General features: G+C 42.3%; 1 long non-coding RNA gene across 6 annotated transcripts in view; it reads left to right on the forward strand.

Annotated features, from left to right (window-relative positions):
* Positions 1-19668, forward strand: part of LOC128853797 (uncharacterized) — a 142671-nt gene that overhangs the window by 110928 nt on the left and 12075 nt on the right. For all 6 annotated transcript variants that reach the window (XR_008452563.1, XR_008452564.1, XR_008452566.1 and 3 more), the window contains one exon: positions 16398-16612. This is a non-coding gene — a long non-coding RNA (uncharacterized LOC128853797). The remainder of the gene's footprint in view (positions 1-16397; positions 16613-19668) is intronic.

The following is a 19668-nucleotide window of genomic DNA, read 5'->3' on the forward strand; positions in this document are numbered from 1 at the left end:
AGTGACACCCTTCTCTAATGTGCAGCATCAACACCCACACACAGAGGTTGAGTTGCAATAGGGCTGGAGGCTACTTTACTTCGGAGCCTTTGCCAGCAAGGATTGCAGCACATAGTGAATCAGCTGGATTATGCTTACCTTGAATAGGTCTGCCAAAAACTCTGACCTGGTTTCCTCTCCCCCAACTCTCATTTCATTGTGAGGAGCCAAATGGGCTCTGGATGCAATACAGTGCCACCAGCTAAGTTGCCAACCCACAAACTTTTGCAATAATACACCTTTGTCTTTCAGTAGCATCTCTTATCAAACAGTTCATAGTTATTGTTACAGACCTCAGAGCCTCAGTGGAGTGGGTGAGTGTTCTTCCCCAAGCTACAGAGGGACCAAATGAGATACTGGAAGGTGAACAGATCTCAGAGCAATTCAATAGTAAAAGTTAAGACCACGTTGGGCTGCTCTGCCGCGTTAGCTGTATATGAACATACACCTAGTGATTCCCAGGTGCAAACAGAGTACATGAGATCTCAACACTCTAGTTCCTCACGCTAGTCCACAATTTATTTCTTAAGGAGGCAGTCAAAGATCAGTGATACTTAATACAGTGGGGCTTGTTCCTCGATAGGTGGAGGTTCAAGTACGGTTGTCCCAGGACCTTCACCTTGAGTTCAGTTCAGGGACGTAGCTACCACTGGCCATCCCAGGCCCCTGACAGAACCTATTCTGGATGATAGTTTGGAATACATTCCTGGGCACATAACCTATAATATTGAACACTGCATTTGAACATTGCTCTCTCTGTGGAAAGGTAATGGACCTATCGAGATTTTAGTCTGTGTTTGTTTTCCTGGAGGGTTTTTTTTGCTGGAGATAATGCTTGCAAAACAGAAAATATGACATGCTTATCTCTCCTAGTTTCTAGTTGAACTAATACCCTAGCTATTGGTGAGGTAATTGCATAAGCAATGTGGCTAGTATATGTCGTAGGGGTTTTGTTCTCCTTCCCTTCTAACAGGGAAAACTGTGTGCAGCAGTGTCCTGTTTCATGTTTATTTGTTTTTAATACACATGCAATACATAACAATATTCATGTAGGAGACAGCAACATCAAAGTGGAGGAGAATGGAACATAGTGAGAATTGTGAGGATTCTTAGTTCCCGGGGAGTTTTTTCCACGCTCTTGGACTGGACCACAAACCCCAGCACATCAGGGTCTCTCGCAGTTCTGTGGTCCCACATAGCAGATACAGGGAGCTGGAGAATGCCTGTGGCGCTGTGCAGGGCAAGAGGCGTGTGATTGTGTCTGCAGTGCTGTGCCTGAGGCCTGTGCCTGTCACGCAGCACAATGGGGAACTTGCCCCCATCATCTTGTGGGTGGGATAGGACTCAACCCATTCCACTGAGGCGCGGGTGCAACCGCCCCTAACTAAATGCTTCATCTTTAAACTCTGGGCAGTCCTTTGCACGCCTGACCTTGGGTCATGGGCTCACGCAGGAGAGGGAGCCGAGCTAGTGTTCCCTTGAGAAGCACCACAGACGAAGAAGGACAGGTTCAACGTGTTCAATCGAGTGTTAACACGTGTTTGAGTACAGAAAGGGGTTTTTTTGTGATGCAACTTCAGCAATAGAGGGACTGTGGAAGTAACTCTCGTAGACTGATTTTTATGAGAGATGTGGAGGATATTTTTTAATGAAATAGGTACAGGATTTCCTTTGGTGTCTCTTTTTTCAGAGGAGATATTTAATACAATGTACTGCATACCTCTAGCTCATGCATTGAAATAATACACCGTGTGTTAGATATGAAGAGATATTTTTGAGGATTAGCTGTCTCCCAAACATCTTTATGATCATGTAAATATTCATAACTGAATTCTTTTCTTGACTAAGATAAATTGCTTATTTGCATATATTTGGAATTTTACAAACAAGTTATTTTTTTAGGCCAATCCTCCATAGCTTTGCCAGAGAAAAAACTGACTAATTCTAACAGCTTTTACATAAGTTAATTTTTACTTCAGTTGTATCAGCAGAAATGCAGTAACTATCTGAAATAGTCATACTGCTGCTTGCAGAATTTTACTTACTATAAGTCAAGCACTTGACAGCTTCACTATAAGCATATACTGCATTTGGACCTTGTCAGAATTAATTCAGAAAGTGAATGCGACATCTTTATCCATATGAATCTTAGCAAGAAAGAGCTTTTTAGAATAAATGCCATTGTTTGCAGTAAAATCATAACAAGACATTTTTCTCCATGTACATTATAAAATTTTTTCATCAGTAAGACTTTGTCTGCTGAAAAATGTATTTGTAATAATATGCAAACTATAAGTAGGCAACACCTTACACAATGCAGTATACCATGCACCAACCTCCTTAATTCCCAGGGTATCCAGAAAGGCATGGTAAAGCAGTGCGTAATTGAGGCATGTTTGCAAGACAAATCAAATGAAATTTTAGCTAAAGATTCTGTTCAGTGTAGGGGCAGAACAAAATTCTTCCTGTTTTTTTTATGGGAAGAGATGACCTTTTGACCAAGCATTCTACCAAAAGCTGTAATTCTGGTGAAATAAGACAATCAATCTTAAATATCGTAGTTTTAGCACCTGGGTAGGTTTTACCGTGTCATCCCTTGGGTCAGCTGTGTCTGTTTCTTGTGTTCTTTGTTAATATGAATGTATTTCTGCCGATGGATCACTTTTGAAATCCTTGCCCCAGCTTGATTAGCGCTGTAATTTACACTGATCACCAAATACACGGCAGCCTTCAGGGCAGTTGCCAAAATTTTGCTAATACAATATACCTTTGCAGGTGTTTTAATAATATTGATGTTCCTCTGCATAACCCAATGAATCTCGGATGTTTTGCAAACTTAAAACCATTCAAGTCAAAAAAGGAATAGGGCATTTCAGTGGGGAACGGGGACCTGTTCTGCAAGGGGCCTGCCAGTCTGTTGACTCCTCAGGGTTTTGCAATCTCCATGATGCATCGCGTGCGCTTTTCACTGTCTTCTTGTCCACGGACTGTATTTATATGTGAAAACATAGGAAGAGTTCTGTACTGAGTCACACTGCAATCTGCTAAATACATCAGGCTGGTATGCCAGGTTGGATAAGGTCTTCTCTTGATAAGGGTAATGAGAAAAATAGATAACGAGAAAAATGAGAGAAGAGGAGTGGGACAGTGAGTGTCAGGCTTGTGGGTGGTGCAAGACAGATGGGCCAGCTGGCTCCTCAACCTTAAGATGAAGATAACCTGGATTGGACTTGAACTGGTGGCAGTATGTCCCCGGCCATCTCATCTCATAACTTGAATCATTATGAACCCCAACAAAGTTAACAAGGTTTCATTTGAGCCACACAAACCAGGTCCGTAAGTGCAATGAGATAAAACAAGACTGAAAATGCCATGCGGGAAACACAATGAGGCAACAGAAACAAGACAGAGGATGGCAAGGTGAGATTATGCTGACCCAGATGGCATCAGGTCACATCAGTGACTGTCTGGCATGTGTCTGGCCACAGGGGTGTTGTTAACACTGCAGCCTGTTGAACACCTTCCCTTAGGGTTAGGCCATATGCCTCAAATTTTTGCTTTTATTCTTTCCCAGTTATAATGTGAATTGATATCCTGAAAACTAATAGGAAAATCCCAGCCACCTCTGTAAATTGAGGCAAGTCCTGATTGGCTTAGTGAGACAAATGAATTGACTCTTTCACAGCTGCACTTGCCAGAGCCAACGCCATTTGTTGTATTAGTCCGTATGCGCTTGATCTAACTCTTGGTGGTGTCGAGGAGTGGATGCAGAACCTGTCCTGACAGTCAGCCTTATCACCGTAAGGAGAGAAGGAGCTCATAATATTTTTTGTCTTCTGCCAAGAATTAATTGTGTTCAAGTTAATGCCTGAATTAAGATTAAGCTCTGCTTGATTGACAACTATTGCTGGGGCAGGAAGCATAAACCAAAAGGTACTAACTTAGAAACTAGTCATTTTGTCTGGATCACCTTCTGCAGATGGGAGGAAAAAAAGAATGTTTTGCTCTTCTGTTGAAATGAAACGCTGCGTGGCAGGGCTCTAAACGGATGTCCACGTCACAGAAAGGGTTCTCATGATTATCAGTAAGTAGCTGTTGGGGCTGAGCTACAAAGAGGCAGTGAAAAAATAGGGCTCTTTTGGTGACAGCCGAGAAATGGGCAGAGCATGGTGGCAGCGTAAAGGTGGTAAGGGAGAGCATGGGAAGAAAGGCAGGGAGTTCAGCTGGTGTAGCCAGTAAGCCATCTGGGAGAGTGTGGCAGTCTGGGAGCAACCGGCCGTAAAGAGGCAGATCGGTTGGGGAAAAATTAAGACTTGAGTCATCAACATACCTGTGGTATGACCAAATTCCCCTAGGGATAGTGTACCCCTTGAGGGCAGGCTAGGAGCCTGGGGAGAAGGAATGGGAAGAACCATCAGCAGTGTTGTGATTTAGGGGTAGGCAGCGAGTGATGTGAACCTTTACTCTGGGTGTCCAGTGAGGTTTCCCCATTGCCTCTTCAGTTCTGCCATGAAAGTTGCTATGGAATTAATAATAACCAAAACATTAACATTGTGTCCCTTAATAATATATTAGATGTGCTCCTATTTTCTTGGGTTTATGCCCGGTGTAAGATAGGTCAGATGAAGCATTCAAAAACCTCAGTGGTGTCTGCTCAATGTCTTTGTAACTGAATGGTCAGGGAAAATTAGAACATTGGAATATTGAGCACTGGAAGGAATGAAAGCAGCAGCACTTCTGAGAAATGTTTCCTTCATTGTAAATATATTTTGTTGGGAGAGTTATTCTGGTTTATTTTATGAGTTATCAATATATATGAGTTTGTGACTCTCAGCCTTCGGGCCAGGGATCCCTCTCCGATGCTTAAACACACAATGGACCTGAAGCGTTCCTTTTCTTTGGTATTTTTGGTGCAGTTGTTCGAAATGGTGCTAGGTGTACACAGAGCGTGTTGATGCTAGGCCTTGTGGGTCTATGAAGAAGCTGAATAAGTCTGCCTGATGCCCTGGTACTACCTAAAGTGTCTATATTGGGATAAGCAGGGTTTGGGTTTTTTTTTTTTTCATTAGAGGTTATTATTACTTACAAGTATTACTATTTCATTTCAAAGTGCAGTTTAGGAATTGCAACATTTTCCACTTGTCCCTTGGCTCAGTATCTCATGGCATTTCAGATTAGACTGGAAAGCGGTCAGGAGGGAAGAGAAGGGACCTCAGAGGCGAGAGAAGGCTTCAGTCTCAGTCAGAAGAGCATTTACCAACCACAGATTCCCCAGTGTTTTCCAGCAGTCAGCTGCGCAAAGGCATCTGCGCGCTATGCAGTACCACACTCCTGTTTTCTTTTGAGCATTACAACCCCACCACATCATTTTAGTTGAACAGTGCATTCGACACAACGCCTATGGGATGGTTGTCTCGTACAGGAGCAGGATGGAGCAGCTCCTGCTGCATTTCTGCAGGTGCTGCCTCACTGTCTGGCTCAGGCAGACACAGCATTGCTGATCAACTGATTGACAGCAATTCCCTGATGGTGCCTGTGAGAACTTGGCAAGAGCTGGGAGCTGCTACCTCGCCGGAACAGCAGGCTGGACGTTGCTTTCCAGGTGGTCGGTACCAGCTTTGAGTTGCCGCTGACTGGAGAAGTGTGTCTACACTGACATCCCATTCCCCTTAGTGTGACTGCCAGCCACGAATGTTTCTCTCACGACTGCTGTGCATGGGAGAACATGAGCTGAGGCCCAGCTAGAGGAGCACTCTCTATCTCTGATGCTGCCTGGTCAGCTGCATATTGCCATGTCCAATAACCCTTCACAATGTCCAGCCACGCTTGAAAGGAATTGCGGGGGGAAATTGCTCCAAAGGGGCTGTGCCTTCCCTGTCTCTCCTCTGGGATCCAGTTCAGAATGTCCAGCCTGTTTAAAGCCTAAGCTCTTCAGGCAAGGAACGTGTATTATCTAGTTTGTATTTTATGGCAGTATATGAATGTTTTGTTGTAATAACAACAACAACAATAATAATTAGGGCTGTGAGAGCCCTGGAGGGCTGGAAAGGAACCAAGCCCTGCAGGTTCTCTCGGATGTTCAAGTTTGACGAGGTTGAACCATCCAGGTTTAACCCCCATCATCGGTGCCCTCTCTCACCATACTGGCTACCATTATGACCAGGAAGTCTGCTCCTGTCCTCCGCATGTCAGCTGGGAACTGGGATACCCTGGGGCTTTGCAAGGGAGGAACCCACAGTTGCTGAGGAGGATGCAAGTGAAACTCACTGAACTTTCATGAATGTGGGCTGAGGGTCGTGAATCATCAGATCTTCAGCCAAGGCCAAACCTGAGTGGGTCTGACAGTCTGCACAGAGACATACTGTGATTTGGGATTGTGGCACTGTCTTTTGTCCATGGAGCGCTGAGATCTCTGGGTGATAGTCCTCCTTCTGTGCCGCTTTAAAAACACTGTGAAGGCACTAAAACTGAATATGTTAGGGAAAGCTATAGGTAGTAGAAGCCACCATCCTCTGAAGCCTCAGTTCTTTCTTTGACTCTTCTGTCTGGGCAACAGCAGAATCTGGAACTGATACTGAAAGATATTTTCCCAAATCTCCACACAGAACGCCTCTGTGGACCTGCAAGGAAAAGATGTTGCTGGTGTGTCACAGGGTCAGCATTGGTTATGTTCGTGGTACTGCGCTGGACTGAGGCAGCACATGCGTTGCCTAAGGAGGCAGCTGTCAATCGCTGCGCGGGACGGGGGTCCAGGCACTCCTGACTTCTCCCGAGCTCTAATCCCAATTCTCACAGTGTTGCCTCAACTAATCGCTGCCTCAGTTTTCCTCACTTGTAAAATGTGGGGGTAATAACTGCGCATACCTCACAGAGGGCTGTGAGGATTCATTAATTAAACGATGTTCGGGAAGTGCTTTGAAGATGAAAAGCCCTATATAAATGCTGGGTGTTACTAGTGCTTAGTGAGTACCTTCACAGCCACAAGCAGGGTGTGCCTGCAGGAAGCAGAGCCATAGGCTGAGACTTATGGCTAAGTGCCTTTAAAAATAAATATGGTCAGTAAATGCACTGGAGGTCAGCTTCCCTCTCCTTCCCCTTGGGGTGAGATCCCACCTCAAAGGAACTAGGGTTTTTCTTTGCCTCCTCCACTTCTGGAAAACATGAAAGAGTTTTGGGAGTGATGGGGGAGAGAATTATACTTGTACTCGTGGTGGTGATGCTAGGAGTCAAGACATCACAAGCACTCAGTTTACTCTAAACCAAACGGGTACAAAAATCTACATCTTCAATGAGAAGTATTGTCCTAACAGGTACCAGAACACGAGGTTAGAACAGCAGCTCTCACAAGTCTACTTTGCCGGAAAAAAAATGTATGTTTCCATGTGTTTAAGTGCTAGTGTTGCATGCACAAGCATTGTCACTATTAAGACAACCACCCAGATGACACACAGGTGGCCAGTCATGTATACACGTCTCATGACTCCCTGTGCAGTCATACTAATTACATGCATACTTTAGATATACAAAGGCGGATCTGTACTTGCTCCTTCATACGCTCCTTCATTTTTGAATGAAAACATGGATGCTGATTTCTTCTTCCCCTCCCCAAGAAAATCTAGTATTTAATATTCACCTGACTAGGCAGAAATAAAAGAAAAGGGATTTTTGATTAGGTTAATTGGTTTTAATGATAGCCTGCCACATTTGACAGATCCCTCTTGTAAAGCCTCAAGGAAAGCAAACTTTTCTTTCTGATGCACTGCACATATTTCTGTATTTAGTAGGCTGTGCTGAAGTTTCATTTTCTGAATTGGGCAGGGACATCACTTCTTTCACAGTTCTCCCCAGGTTTCTCTGGAATGACATACCTAACGAATAATGTATGACTCTGTGGAGATGTCCAGGTGGAACTAATGGCAAAAACTGATAAGTTAAAAGCTGCATTTACCAGCCTATACAAGACTTGATTATAGGAAATTAACAACTTAAGAACAAACTTTGAACCGGACTCAAATGTTTGTGCATAGAGATTGAGGCGAAAGGTAGAAATTCTTTTGAGGCAGATGTGTAAGGTGCTTCAAAAGCAAATGCTAGTCAGTAAACACTTTATAACACTAAACTTCATCAGACGTATCATTGGTTCTTTAGCATCTAAAATTGCCCAGAAAAGAAGATGTAAATACCTGAGTCATAACTAAGGCTGAGGCTGGAGTGTATCTGTCATGTCAGGAATACTGTTGGACTGCTGAAGGGAACGTGTAGAAAGATTAACAGAAATGTGTAGATGTTACAAGGGGAGGACAGACGTTCTGAATTTGAGAACACAGAGACCCGTAGGGAGCCACCGGTGATTAGCAGGTTCTGCTCTGTGTGCAGTCTGGAAGGAGTTTTATTTTGTTCATCCTGGAGTGCCCTTTTGGTTTGTTCCTTCTTATCATAAAGTTTATCAGGTAGCTTGGTCACACACCGTAATACACTGAACACCAGGCTGGGACGCGAGGGTAGGTTGCGATACTTTAAAATCTTTGTGCCTCAGTTTACCCATTGAGTAAGATTATAACCTTCCCAGGGTGTTGTGGTGATAAATTATTAGTGTTAGTAAAGCGTTTTGAGGATGAAGAGTGCTACATGGTGGCTAAAGATATTAAATACCTCGGACTCATGACGGAATTGTTATATTTAGGTAATAAACCAAACACGGAAGAGGTGCAGAGATGGTCTGTCCTGGTGAGAAGATTCTTCTAATTCAGCTGTTTCTGCCATTGTCATTATGTAAATCAGATCAAATCCTTTTTTCCATGGGGATTCTGCTCTTGGAGCAAGCATGTGTGCTCCCTGTGAGACTCTCGGGATGGCAAACAGCCACTGTACCTTTGCTAATTTCAGTCCCTGCCCATGAAACTCACCTCACCCAGAACTTGTTTCAACTTCTCCAGCTGTTCTTGGCATGTGTTGAGATTTCATAAAGTTGATGCCATCAACTCCCACACATATGGCAAGAGAGAGTGAGAGAGAAAACCCACACGCAGTAACTAATATATAGGGAGAAGAGGTATTTGCATGGGAGAGACAAACATAAGGCTTTTCTAGCTGGCTGCAATGGATCTTGACTGCCAATGCCAAGATGCAAAGGGATATGCAAATTAGAAGGATGACTCAGAGAGTCCTTTCCAATGCTTAACTCCAGGAAGATGCAGGAGGCTTTGAGCAGGGCCACTCGATTAATTTTTATGGAGGTCAGCTGGGTCGTTTTTACTGCAGTCCACTTCGTAGTGTGAAGCAGTGTCATCGCTTTGACTCTGCCAGACTTGGCAGGTAGCACGTGGTGGCTTCATGGCTGGGAACTGTGGCTGCACATTACAGCCGCTTCCTGAGAGAATGGTGAGGAATATAGAAAGTGACATGTGTCTGGGCCGCTTGAGAAGCTGGGGAGATCTTGCTCGTGGTGCAGATTCTACCTTTTGAGTTAGTTTTGCTAAGACATTATACCTGTGGTACAGTAGGTTTATTCTCCTTATGTGCCCTTTTTCCTTTTCCGGTACAAGCAAGTGCATAATTTTTCAAACTTTCTCCACCTATGAGACTTGATTTCAGTCCATAATTCATTATCAAGCTGATGCCTGATTATTTGATAGATCCTTTAAATTTATAATCTCCCACTAGATTCAATATGAAAAATCTGGAAACTGCAGGCAAGGGAGAGTTAGAACACAAACACAGTGCAGGCAATAACACCCATTTCCATACACATATTTAGATCTGGGCAGATTTCCAGGGGAATCCACATTTGTCTCCTAGAGCCAGGATTTCAGCAGGAGCATGGTTTTTTCAGCACCGAGCAGTCAGACAAAACTTTTACTTGGGGTTTGGTCTGCCTATGGCAAGACAGCAAGGAAAGAATAGAAACAATACCAAAACAGCGCAGCACAGTTTCTAGCATTGAATGGGGATGAATCTCGAGTTCCTCTGCTCACTTAGCCTCAAAATCATTGGGTGTGAATGGACACTGGACATGTATCAAGACTCACTGCCTCTGTGTTAATGAGACCCCTGGCAATGTTCATCCCTGGCCAGTCTCTTTCACTAGATGAGAACAAAATTGCTTCCTTGGATCTTCTCAGCCTCTTATGCCCGCCGTGCAGTTTAGCATCTTTTTTGCTCTGTCTTGTTTAGTGCGGGATCCAACCTATCAGCTGCAGTTGCTTCATTAGTCACTAATGGGCTGCACACTTAAATAGCATTTAAATGTATTTTATAGCGATTGAAAGACTACAATGACAGTTTGCTAATTATCTCGCTGCATACCCAGAGAGCCCTGCAAAATCTTGGCCACATTATGGGGTTTATTGAACACCAAGTATGAGGACTTCCACTTCCTTTTCTATTTATATTCTCTGTTTTAATGAAAACCACAAGTCTTCCCAGGTGACTTGTTTATTAAGTGAGTTTAGAACAGTTAACATTTGCATTTATTAATTTTCTAGGAAAACTGGTATTACTAGTTGCTTAGGACTAACTGCTATCTCAGATTTCATTGGATACTAGCTGCAAGTCTTAGCAATAGGACTTTGTTGATGATTAAGCCAGTGACGTGCCTTTCAGTGGCGTGGAGCACCTGCAGCTTCCTCCAGTCTGGCGGTGGCCTGGGGAGGACTCAGCACCTCGGACAAGACCTCCGCCGTCCCCGCGCCGACTGGAAATCGCTGCAAAGTCACTCTAGGATCTGATTTTCACAGCTGTGTTTGCAGAAGGGTAACTGTTTGTATGACCTGGCAGTATATCCGCTCTGATACCTTCAAGGTAGTGCCGCTTTTGAGTTATTCTCACGAATCCCATGTTTAAGCAGAGTATGAGAGCCAACTCCTGAAGCTACTCCCGTCCCAATCCATGAACGTGAACTGGTTGTATTTGTAATATGAATGTTTGGGTTTCTGAGCTCAAGCACTGAATTTTGATTTGCCCTTATCTGAAGAAGTATCTGTAGAAGCTTCTCCCCAAGGTAGTACTCAGAGATCCCTCTGTGCCCTGGAGTTCTGTTCTACATTTCCTTGATTGCATGATCATAAATGCTCTTTCAGTAATTTCCCCTCGTTTCTTTTCACTAATGACAGATCTTTTCTCTCTGCAAAACCACCTTCAAATTCGTAATTTCTCTTACTGGGTCACTGTTGACTCTTCTGTGCTCTACATAATAATGCTGGAGATGTTTTGTAGATAGGCTTTATGCCAGTCTCCTTCATAAAACTGAATTACATCTTGAGCAGGTATGAACTTGGAATAATTCCTACCTCCCAGGTAAAATAACTCATCTGATGCATAAGCATACCATGAATCCTGCACAATAAAGAGCCTGGGAAGGTGGAAGGAAATTTTTCTAATTCATAGCTAAATTTCTTCTGATGAAGGATATGTACAACCAACTGCAAAAAAACCCAAATGATTGTTCTGATTTATTTTCCACTGTAGGAATAATTGCTAACATTGTTCTTCTTGGCAAAGATGAATAGCTGGAACCAGACTGTTTCACAGAGACAAAACATCCACAGGGAGAGATTTTTGAGGCAGTCATAGGATGCACCCTACAGAGTGTGATTCTCATGACATTAAAGCAGTGCTAATGGCATTGCGATTAACTTCTAATGAAAAAGAAATAAACCTGATAAACACAGCATAAATGTTCTATGGAAAGGGCAATTAAAATATTACATTTTAGGCAAGGTCTGGCTCTCACTAAAGCCAAAAGAATTGAGCTTACTGAACTTATCCAAAACAGGAAAAAGAATTTATAACTGTAGAGGACGAAGAAATACTGCTGTGAATCTGAGCTGCTGAATAACTCTATACCACAGTAGAGATCCCCCAGAGTTTTGCAATAGTAACTGTTGTGTTACTTTGTGGAATTTTCTGATCCTTTGATAATGTTTCTTCCTTTTAACAGCAAAATCCACACGGCTTCTTGAAAGCTTTTAGAACATTTTTTTCCTTATGCTTTTATCCTAGAAGAGAAGGCAGGACTACATTTGGTATGTAGGACAGGGAGCCGGCAATCTGGATTCTTTTCAGCTTTGTCACTAACCTGTGGTATGACTTTAGTCTACTCATTGTACAGCACCGTGGCTTACAGAAGCTATGGGAAGTTTCTCTGTGCCTCAGAGAGGGGTTTTTTTGTGCCTGATAAAGGGAATGCCTTTGCAAACTTGGCGCTTGGCTGTCCCAGCTCCTGCACTAGTTCTTTGCAGCCTGGCAGAAAATACTCCCACCTGCAGAATCTCCTGTAGCTGTGCTAAGGCACAGGTTCTCAGCTTTACCCACATGTGCTTCCTTGACTCAGTCTATGATCGTCATGGAACTGTAACGCTGAAGTTTTGTTTTCATTTACTTCACCCTCAATGTCAGACAAGTGTGGTAGTAAAGCAAGTGTTTATTTAGAAACCATTAAAAACCAAGCATTTAGATACTAGACTGGGAGGAAGTAAACAAGTAAAATGTAAAGCAAACAAGTAAAAATTATTTGAATTCTGGCTTAAATTTTGCAACCAGAGGTCAGTGTTTTAAGCTATCCTCCCTGGGATCTCAAAGAACGTCCCTGCACTCAGGCACTGGGATCCGTTAGTCCCAGTCCTGAACGTACACTGTGCTCCATTCTTCGTTGGGCAACTCTTTGAAGTTCTCCACACTTCTGTTCCCCAGAAATTAGGTTTTAAAATATAAATGTGTTTCTAATTGGCTTTTATGAAAGCCAGAAGCAATAGATATTTTACCAGTGGTTCCTCTGGGTTTAGACTTAATTGACCAGCAGGTGTGTGACCTCTATAAATACACCTGCTGGTCCTTTCTGGGAACCAGGTGCCTTATTATTTCTCCCTTCCTCCTAGCCAGTCTGCTGGCTACTACTCTCACCCACTCTGAGCTACTCCCTTTGTTTCTTCTTAAAGAGTTATTAGTGCTACTGAAGGCAGTGGTTGTATACAGATTTTATTAGGTTATGATTTCTGTTGTTACTGCCTTCCTGTAGAGACCTGTAGATGCTAATCTATATGAATATAGATTATTGATTGATAAGAAGCTGCTCTGAGAGTGCTTGTCTGTGAGAACAGGAATTCCTCAGCTTCGTCCTCTGTCCCAGTCACTTAGGCTAAAATTTTCAGAACCCTTCAAAGATGCTTCATTTTTAATATCTGCCTTGAAATGAATCACCGAACACCTTGAGGTTCAATTGACCTTATTTGATATTGGGTGCTAGTCTTGAAGTGAGGCAACCGTCACTGGGTGCCTCGAGATTCGTCTGACTTTATTTGGATTTTGGGTGCTTGCCCTGGGGGATGTACATGCTGGGAAGAACAAATTAAATAAAAACATGGAGTTTTTGTAAGTGCCTTCAACTTTAAAATGGGACTTTCAGTTTCAAAAGGCTGGCAAGGAGGGGGTTTTGAGTCAGTCTTTGTGTGGTCGTTTTTATTCTGGAATGAGAGTATTCTTGCGCAGACTTACACTAAAAAGTTTTGTCAAAAAAACACTGTCTTTTGTTTCCATGAGTTTGCAAATTATCCCAAACAAGTTTGATGTAAGCCAGCAAGAGCCAGCTTTTATCCTGCTGCATAAAAGCACTTCCCTGAACAACATAAACCCTCGGCTAACTTGGAGCACAGGGAGTGCACTCCTGACTTCACGGTGCCAGTAGCCATAAGGCCCAGGCTCTTTGCCATGGCCCAGACGAGGTAGTTTACAGCTGCTCCAGGGGATCTCTGTATGATACTGTCACAACATCATGTTTTGATGAGACTTTAATAAACGTTCTAAGTTAACTGAATTCCTCTGATGAAGGGCATAATATGTACACAATTTGTTTGTATTGTTGCCTAATTATGAACAGCAATTAAGACTTCACACCTACAATTTGTATTCCCAATTTGTAAAATTCCCTTGCCTTGAGTTCTCCGTTACTACCAGCAGGAAGGCATACAGCAAATTTTATTCTTTATCCAAGTGCCACTGAACAAGCCACTTCCACCAGCCTCGCGTCTTCAGCCGACAGCAAAATGGCCCAGACCTGAAGCAGCTGACTCGATGCCACTGTGATTGTGGCTTACGTGTATCTTCACAGAGATTCTACACGCCTTAGCAAACTGAATTAAAATGATAGTGCACAGGCATCCAGCACATACCACTAAGCCTGATTCTGCAGATCCTCAGACCATGAGTGAGCTTACCCACAGGAGCGGTCCAGGCTGGGGACTCCCTCCGATTGCAACACTGCAGTAAGGTGATTATTGGTGTGGATACATTCTTGTATTCATTCAGTCTTGTAGTCCTAGATACCATCAACTTTCAGTGACCTTCTTGGCAGTGTTTAGGACTTCATCGTATCCCATGCATCAGTCCTAATTCAGCGATTCATTTAATATGTCGGTAAGATTCATACATACCCTTCAGTGGTTTGTGCGATGAAGAACACATTGAATACATTTATGCACCTCTAATTTACAATGTAATTGTACTTTCAAAACATTGCTTTGAAAACAGTGTTCTTGGTGAAGAATAGAGCCAATGCTAATTTTTTATTTTTTTTCCCTGATGCTATTAGATTGTGTCAGATGGGGAAATCTCTGTGCTGGGCAGTGAGTAGGCAGGTACAGTCCAGCTGGCTTTAACGGCAGTATTTGTGAGAGCTCCCCAGAGCTCTGCACTGGGGCCCGCGGTGTGAGAGACACAGCAGCCAGCACACAAATGTCTTACTCAGATGTGGCAATTACTGAAGGAAGTAGTTGCCTTGGAAAGAGACTCAGCAGGGGTTCTACATTGTATTATTATTGTTTTGCTGATATCTGTACATGGTGATCAGAGTTGTGGGCAAACCAGATCACGGCTGCGTTGTTTGGCCAAACAGAACAGCGACAGCCCCTCCTTCACAGACTGCATCTCTTGAAAAATGCTCATTTTCTGACTCTGCTGAGGAGTTTCACAACAGTATACAGTGAATATATTCGAATCGGAAAGTCTCCAAATGGTGACTATCGTGTCAGTATGAAGTATTATTAATAAATGAATTGACTTTGTTTTTATTAGCTAGAAAAATAAACCTACATTCATGTTGTTTGAGTGAAACTCAAATCAGGACAGACAACATTAAGAACACGACTGGTATAAAAACTACCACACAGTAAATCAAAGAATGAGAAAAGTACATGGCTATTAATGTTCTGCTATAACATTCCTCACAATCTCTCTGCAGTGTGGAGAACTGCAAGCCAACATTTTTCAACCGTCCTAAAGAATGTGAAATGTAAATGTTTAGAAGAGTTTTTCTTGCCAAGCCGAGAGCGATCATAAACATCAACTTCTAATAGAAACATTTTAAAAAGATGCACTCCGTGCTGCCAGCTTTTGAGAGCAACACCATTTAAATTAGATCAGTGTCTCTTTGAATTTTTAACACTCCATTGCTGCCTTTTATTTGCCAAAAATTATTGGATGGATGTGATGTTTGAATGTAAAGTCTGAACTGCAACCGTACTAAATACTCTGCTTAAACATCATGTGGATAAACAATAAATTACCTGCCTCGGATTCATTTTGAGGACAGGCTTGAAGAAAATCTTGGGGGAAAAGAACCATTTTTTTAATTCTGACTCTTTATTTCTGTGGCATCGCAAATGTGCAGGGTAGCGGAGTATTTTCCTGTCAAGTGGAGGTTACAGATTTGTTGACATTTAACTTTGCCATAGCTAATAATACACTACAAGTGAACTGTGACTTACTCCTTACTGTACCCACTCTGCCTTTCAGCTGAGAGGTCTGTAGGTATCACTGATTCCATCCTGTGGTACACTGCCGTATATACCTGTATTCACTAACACTGAAATCCTTATTTCTTCACAGCAACATCCTCTCATTATTTGTCGTTGGATAATCTTAGTCAAAGCATTCAAATTCAGGAAAACTAAAATGCGTTGTGAACTGGAACCGATTTCTTTGACTGTTTTAGTGATATCACCTGAAATTAAAAAAAAAAAAAAAATTCAATTTTAGCATTTTCTAAGTGAAATGTTTTAGCTTCAGGATTCAGAGTTTCCATTTTAGTTTAGTGCTTAATCATATTTCTAGAAATGCTTAAAGCAAAATTAAATATTTGAATCAAAGTGTTTCCTTATGAGCCAAAGCATATTTTTTGTCACTGCTGTTAGTGAATAAAATTTAGTATATTTTAGAAGAAAGACTACTTCTGCAACTATGGCAGCTGGGACTGTAAGGCCCATGTTGAAAAGCAAGGAGAAAACATCTTGTCACTATAAGCAGGAGAAGTCTTGAATGGATGCAGAAGACCATGTTTGAATGAATTTCCTCTTTTTCTGTTTTAGTTGCTACACAAACAAATATGATCTTCAGATGGAGTTAACAAAGAAACAGAGACCAAGAATGAGCGTGAGTGGGGTGAGGAGCAGTGAAGCCTCACAGCGTGGAAAGATGTGAAAAAGGCCCAACAGCAGAGAATAAGAGGATGTGAGCTGTGCTGTGCTCACAATGAAGTCACTGGGAATTTTGCCATGAAAGCAGAGCTGAGTTGTTCTTTCAGGTATGAAAAGTACTGCAAATTACAAATACAGAACTCACATTAAGAGGTTAAAACAGGAAGCTGTTTTCTTTCCAGGATGAGCCAAGAAGCTACAAAAGCCGGGTCCCTACACTTGTGTATTGTAGCCAAGCCTTGGTAGAAATCTTGCTTCCAGCATCCCTTGAGGGTCTTTTTACTTCCCAGTAACATACATCGTAGTTCTCCCTCCTCTTCCTTGAGTTCTAGTGGCCTTCCTTCTCTTTTCTATCTGATCAAGAGTCTGCACTGTAATCTAATGTATACTGGAGTCAACAGATGTCTTAGTATTGTCTTTAATAGGCTTTGAATTGGAGCAGAAAGGTCATAGTTTTTAGGCTTATAATTTGTTTTGATAAAATAATAAGATAAATTGGGACATTTTGCCATTGTTTTGATCTGAACCTAAGATAGTCATAGAAACAAAAGAAGTAGCAAATACATAAAGCAAGATTCATGCCAATGGGACAACCAGAAGAGTTTATATATGTCATCCCAATACAAGCAGGATCTTGACAGCAGAACCAGGAATGGTGGCTAAGAATCCTGACTTTCCTCCTTGTGCTTTTACCATTCAATCATGCAAACTCCCCAAAATTATCATAAAATTAGGCAAAGAGTAACATCTAGCAGAGACCAGCTCTGCCTGGCTCCTAGGAGCCTTCCAGCGCTGTTGGGCTAGTGAGGGCAGAGACTCACAATTCATTTTAAGAAGGTTTTTTCACCCTTTTTGTCATCTCCTTTGTGGTGGTTTGTGAAATGCCAGGAAGGAACAGTACAATGAACAGAAAATGTTCCAAGGAAACCAGCCTTCTCCATGCCATTGTCCAACAAGCACCCAGTGTACCAATCACACGGCTTTGCACAGGAGTGTATGACAGACACGGGGACTGTGATTTATGCTGGCACGAGGCCTCTCTCCCCTTCTGAATTCACAGAGCAGAGAGAGGGCATAGAATGAGAGCCTCTCTCTGCCTGGTCAAGGCTCTGCCTCACCTCCGATACAAATGCAAGTGCAAAAGTATTGAGTCCGTAAGTTTTTTGCATAATTTGCAGCCGTAAATTGGAAGCTGCCTTTGAGCATTTGGCTCTTCCTCTCTTGCAAGTTAGGGCCAGATGCAAAAGAGGACTTAAGCACCTACAACTCAGTAGGTTCCTCCCTGTTCAGGATAACATTTCTTCCAGTACCAGCAACTTTATGTCTAGACATGTCCAGAACTGCTGTGATCTGAGCAGCTTAGTGCGTAGTTCCCACCTAAGCCCCACTGGGATCCTGAAAGTAAAAGAGTGTCTTATTATCTCAGGACAGCCAGTTCAGGTGGAATATTCTGAACAAGCCTAATACACACCAGCAGGACCGGTGCCCTCACAGGATGTAGTCATAGCTACTTTCTTTTGAACTTGACCAGGTGGGAGAGGTGCCTGGCTGGACAGTTTGGTTTTGACTGACAAAGCTGAGCAGACTGCGAGCTATCCTTAGCCATTTTGCATAAGGGTCAAGGCCTATCCCAGTCTTGTGGGGATTATCTGGGAGAATAAGCATTCCCTCCGGGAGTGAGATTGTAAATCTGAAAGTTTCCAACACAAAGAGAAACAAAAATGCAAGCTCCTTTCAAAGAAAACCTAAGTGTACAGAACTAAAAAAAAAAAAGAAAAAACACCAAACAAAACCCAACAAAAAACTGAAGAAACCACAGTTATTTTGCTGGCTAATGTTGTGAGGACATGATAGTACTTGCAGCTTCCTGCTTGGACCTGGCTTGCTCCAAAGTTATTTTCTGTGTTAATCATGTGGTTTAGATGATGAAGATTAGCTCTGAGTGAGCTGGTTCAGATAAAAGGGGAAAAGGCAGCAACCAAACCTTCACTCAAAACTTCAACCTGAACTTTTCTAAGCTTTGAATAAAAAAAAAAAAGAAGTATTAGCTTTTCTCTATTATTCTTTTGTTTTGCAATTAAGATTTTATTTAATGGAACTATTATTCATTAGCTACAGTTATTCATTCAAAGCTTTGAACGTGCGCAATGCTGTAAGAAGGACTGCTGTTATCACTGCAAAAACAAAAGTGCACCTTTCAAGTTCACAAGAGTACTTTTCTGTCAATTTTCCTGAACTGGGCTTTTTAAAAGACTTAGATTTTTAAAATCCTTTTTACTGTTTCCAGTGTAACCACTACCATACTGTACAAGTTCCTACCCAGTTTTGTTTTCTATGCATCTTGGCCTGGAATGTTCAATTACAGATTTCCTGATAAAGACTTCAGCCGACAGCTAGCAATTTGGCAAATGTTCCTCAAAAAATAGGTATATAAAGTCATGTTCCAAAACCTAAATTGAAACCTGTGAGTGGTCTGATTCTCACAAAAAAAAAAACCCAAGAGCTACTTGCTTCTTGGCAATTTTGCAGATGAAAACTGTTCTTTAGCACTTTACTATGTAATACTTTAAGATACCTATTTTTAAACGGTTGTCTCAGCTGATGGTGTACTAGATTTGCACGTGTTTGGCATGCAGTGTGTAAGGGGAATCCGCACCTGCTCCATTTATGCTCAAGCCGGACAACTCTTTGCCAATGTCAAATACACTCATAACAAGCCTGAAATCTGCTCATGCAGACATTAGGCGTTTAAGTACAATTGTTGTAACTACTTGCCTCATTGTCCATTGCTTGTAAGTTATGCAGACTGAGAACCTGGCACTTCCAGATGTGCTAGACTGCATTTTACGCACCCTGTGGACTTGCTCTGAGTGCATGGGCTTGACTGCACAGTCATAAGACAGTGGGGAATCAGACTTTAGGTATTTTGCATATGAACACTTCTGTTTAGAGAATCAAATCTCCTGTTCTGCAGCCCATTATGATACACCAATGTGCCGGAAAGCTGACTTGAAATATTCCATAATAGACTAACTAAGGAGGACAGGTTACTGGTCAGGGAGATAACTTGACATCAGGCATTTCACAAGACAGTTGGACCTTGATCCTTCCAAAGTACAGGCAAATAAATGAGATGCTCACATTAGGAGTCTAGCTCCTTCAC

This window comes from Cuculus canorus, chromosome 16, assembly GCF_017976375.1.
Source record: "Cuculus canorus isolate bCucCan1 chromosome 16, bCucCan1.pri, whole genome shotgun sequence".
NCBI classification, from domain to species: Eukaryota; Metazoa; Chordata; class Aves; order Cuculiformes; family Cuculidae; genus Cuculus; species Cuculus canorus.